The 4,778-nt window shown below is 37.5% G+C and overlaps 1 long non-coding RNA gene across 1 annotated transcript; it reads right to left on the reverse strand.

Moving 5' to 3' along the window:
- Positions 1 to 716: 716 nt before the first annotated feature.
- On the reverse strand, positions 717 to 2,043 carry LOC145217526 (uncharacterized). The gene is made up of 2 exons (XR_013857424.1): positions 1,897 to 2,043; positions 717 to 1,722 (listed from the first exon to the last, which is right to left on the reverse strand). It is a non-coding gene; the product is annotated as an uncharacterized LOC145217526 (long non-coding RNA).
- Between the last annotated feature and the right edge of the window lie 2,735 nt (positions 2,044 to 4,778).

Below are 4,778 nucleotides of genomic sequence, written 5' to 3' on the forward strand. Positions count from 1 at the left end.
AAGACTGGTGTAAATGTTAAGCACGAAGATGTTCCGATTGAAAGAAGAACAAAACGAGGTCACAGAGAAAAAGAAACCATTTCGAAACCAGTTTGCTTCGTTGAATACAACTAGTGTATGTCAGACGTTGACCATATAGATCAAATGATTTCTTATTACCCCTGTTCCAGAAAAATACTGAAATGGACAAAAAAAGTTATGTTCTATTTGATGGAAATTTCTGTCCACAATGCCCTGATTTTGTTGAAGAAAAATTGTCATCTCGCATGACATTACGCGACTTCCAATTGAAATTAGTTTTACAATGTAACACAAAAAAAATCCAATTGAAATTAGTTTTACAAATTAAAATGTAACACAAATTAAGTTTCAAACGGTTTGACTTTTCATTGCTTGCCTATCAACATTTACTTTTTTGTTGTTCAAATGCCTTTGCGACCCGCAACAAAATGGCAAACGACCACCATGGGAGTGGGAGTCGCGACCCATAGGTTTAAAACCAATGTCGTAGAGGAATTATAGGCCACTACACAAGCTATTCCAGTAGCATTACAAGATCCATGTTTCTATCTAATTCAGGGGTTCCCAACCTTTTTACGATCTCGTACCACCTGTACGTTCTGCACTGCTGTCAAGTCAGTTTCAAAGCAAATATTTTCTTTTTTAAAGCAAGGCGGTCCACACAGTACGTTTCCAAAATAGAATGACTGGCGTCACAAAAACAAGTCAAAAAACTGCAAGGCGCAAAAACACAACGTTTGTACCTCTGGAAAGACGCGGGCAGTCACATACATGCTGCCATCAGCCACTTGTGCCGTAACCACGCACTACACACACAATGTAAATAAATTTGTGACACCATGATTCAAGCATCAGTGTAGATTGTACAAACGCAATTGTCGATGGCACTATTTATTTCAGTCGACACAATTGCTGTTGCACATTTTGCACTGTTTTTATTCTTTTTGTGGCGACCTTGATATAAGGCATTATTTAATAGTGAAGCTGTACAGTTAAAATTTTTTAAGGGGTTACATAAAGTACAATCTTTAAACTCGGGCAACAAGTCTTCACGTTCACTTCTTCCTCGGCTGCGACTAAGTGCACCAACTGATTTTCTACAAACGTGTATTCACATTTTATGTCAACAGCAATAACAAACCGCGTTAAAACAAAAACTTCCTTAAGTGTTCTGTTAAAATTAGTATGGATAACCAGCACTTTAATTGATTTGTTGCAGGAGAAATGATGGATGAATAGTGATGTTTTTTAATATTTGGTTGGAGCATTTTATCAAACATGTTCATCCATCAACTGTTAAAAATGTTTTTGTAATTTTGAATGGGCCATAAACGCCATACACACAATTTTAAAGCAACATTTCTCCAGTTGTGTTGTTATTTATGTTGTCCCTGCCTCCACACACTAGTCAATCTCTTGATCAACTTTACAGAGGTCTTCTGGCAATTGTATTTGATGCATTTCTTACCTCTTGATGTTGCATTTATTAAACACATAACCATCACAAACAGATCACAATGTGGATGGCGAGCACATCCTGTCAGTGTGTTAAATGACAGACTTTAAATCTGAAGGGTCACTGATCGACCAAACCTAATGGAGAATTCAAATTCCGTTGCTTCAAAAGCTGCCAATTTGTTAGTTCCGTCTACCACTGAATGAAGTTTGGCCGATTCTTCTTTCGTAAGTGTGTCTCATCTACTACAAAAACACACATATTAGATGAGCCCTCTTCCAAAAAAGATTTACGGAGATGGGAAGAGAAGAAGAAAAACAACAAAGTTTTGACAAGTTCACCTCATTAACGAAGTGTTGCAGGCAAGAAAATTTTAGAAGCACCGAAAATACAGAAAAATAAGACAAAAGAATTTCTACCTGAAAATAAACAAACATCAACATTCTTGTTTTGTATGTGGTGAGATCCAATGTACACAATGTAATGAAGAGTGTGCATATATAGAAGACCAACAATACTATTACTGTGACAACTGTGTAGCACATAAGAAAAAAAGCAATTTATTTATGCTCCAGTAAAACAAAAAATAGTGTATTTTTTACCTAACATGTGCATTTTACTGTTTTGAAATTGTTGGTTCAAAAGTTAACTTCAACTATTCAAATTGTATTCATGCACTATCGAACGAAAGCCAACATCATTCGAATACAGCACGAAGGTGGCAAAACCTGTATTCGAATACATACGAATGACGAATACGAATGGCCCCCATGTCTGACTACTACTGCAGTGGCCCTGCCAGGTCTTTCAAAATCAGCCTGAAATTTTTTATAAAGACTGTGCAGTTACAATGCTATCAAGATACACATTTACCGGAAGACGACCAGTAGAAACATCTGGGGAGAGACTACAAAGGCTGAATCCCCAGAAATTTTACCATGAACTGGGAAGGGTGGTCTTGCCCAAACTGTGTGGTATGCCGCCTAAATTTCAGAAAAGTGCCGAGAGGAAGGAGCCACAAACAAATGTGTACGATGTGACGTTCCACTTTGTGTGGTTTTCTGTTTCAGGTTATATCATAAATTAAACGATATTAGATCCACAGATTGTAAGTTTATATTTTTTGCTACATATGCATGTTGCTGTTTCTATCTTTCACTATATGTATTCCTGCCAATGTTTTTATTATTATTAACTTTTTTGTTCTCATTGGTGCAATTTAAATTCACACATTCCTTTATCACGGTTTTGTGCAAGATTTAAATTAATGTTTATTTTGACAACTAAAATTTTAGCATACTTCGTTTACCCAATCAAGTCAGACATGTGTTTTCTCAAAGTTTCACCTCGATTAAATCTTTTATTACAAACATCACATCGATGAGGTGACTCTTTAGTGTGAATCAATATGTGTGTTTTTAAATCTCCACCTCGTTTAAATCTTTTTTCACAAACATCACATCGATGCGGTTTCTTATCGGAGTGTGTCAACATGTGCGTTTTCAAAACTCCTGACTGGGTAAATTGTTTTTCACACACAAACATCACATCGATGGGGTTTGTCTTCAGTGTGAATCAACGTGTGTGTTTTCAAAGCTCCACTTCGGCTGAATTGTTTTTCACAAACATTACATTGATATGGTTTCTCTTTAGTGTGAATTAAGTTGTGTGTTTTTAAATCTTCACCCCGCTTAAATCTTTTTTTCACAAACATCACATCGATGAAGTTTCTTATCGGAGTGTGTCAGCATGTGTGTTTTCAAAACTCTTGACTGGGTAAATTGTTTTTCACAAACATCACATCGATGGGGTTTTTCTTTAGTGTGTGTCAACATGTGTCTTTCCGAATGTCCACTTATGACAAATCTTCTCTCACAAACGTCACATATATAGCTGCCATCGACATGAAACCAAAAATAAGGACAACCGAAAAATTATCTTTTCATGCGAAACGAAACAAACGTTTTTGAACAAATATTTGCATGTATACGAGCCATGACATATCATATGCAATATTTGGACCAGAAACAATCTGTTCCAGCAACTCCTTGTTTATAAAGAATACTTCGTGCACCTCACAACAGCTCAGGTCTAGGTTTACCTTTACTTATAGCATGGATTTGACTGTCATTTCACTAAGTTTGTTCCTTGTAATTGTTGAAAATAAGACAAAAAAAAAGGACGCAAGTCAAAAAGAAGGACATTTCTTAGAAATAAGGACAATAAACGTTTCTAAGACATAACCCTTCAAAATAAGGACAAATCTTAGAAATAAGGACGGTATGGCAACCCTGTATATAGGGTTTCTCCATAGTGTATATCAACATGTGCCTTTTCAAAACTCCACTTCGGCTAAGTGTTTCTTTCACAAACATCACATTGGTACGGTTTCTCACTGGTGTGTGTCATCGGTGTGTTTTCAAATTTCCACCTGGGCTAAATCAGTGTCAATTTTTTCTAGAGAAGGTTGTTCCCGAGTCCAAACCCTGGGTTTTCACATCCCTTCAGTTTAGTTAATAAACTTATTTTCACCGTTATTACGGTTGTTTTGTGGATGACCTGTTTAAAACAAAGAAATATTACTTCCTATATTGCATGTATTCAGTTGATGCTCCTGAAACTGAGTTAATTGGGGACAAATGCCACCACATTATTATGTTTTCCTCTATTTACCCAAGATCAAATATAAAAAATATGTTCCATGCCATTTGTTGTAAATCTCTCGCAGTCCACTTTGCTGATACAACTTGACCCGACATTTTAGCAAAACACTCTAATACTCACAGTTACAGCGGAACTAAATGTTGAACTAAAAACAGGGCCAGAAACACACTGTCCTTTCTGAGACTACACATAACCGGCTTTGGTCGGTCTGAATTTTTTACCAAATCGCCACCTCTACCATCCATCTACAGCAGGGGTTGGCAACCTTCTAGGCGACGCGTGCCAATATACTTGTCGTTTTTCGAAATAATAGTGGTGCGTGCCAGCAGATATCAATAATAAAGAGAAAGCAGGGCGTTTTGTGCAAGAAAGGCTAAATTTTAAGACAATGCCATGATAAAAACTGAAAAAATCGGTTGGCGGGCCATGAAAAAACACCTCGCGTGCCAGGGGTTGCCGACCCCTGACCTACAGCTTGTGACCTCAAGATCATGTCGCTTATCACCTGCGTTGAACCGTAAAGGCCGGTTCACACATGACGCGGTTAGCGCGTAACTGCGGAGGTCGACAGATAGCGTTTTGCGGTTGGCATGTCACACAAGGTGCGGTTGTCCTTGGGCGGCAAAAAAAACTGTGG

This window comes from Phallusia mammillata, chromosome 3 (genome assembly GCF_965637545.1).
Source record: "Phallusia mammillata chromosome 3, kaPhaMamm4.hap1.1, whole genome shotgun sequence".
Taxonomy (NCBI): Eukaryota; Metazoa; Chordata; class Ascidiacea; order Phlebobranchia; family Ascidiidae; genus Phallusia; species Phallusia mammillata.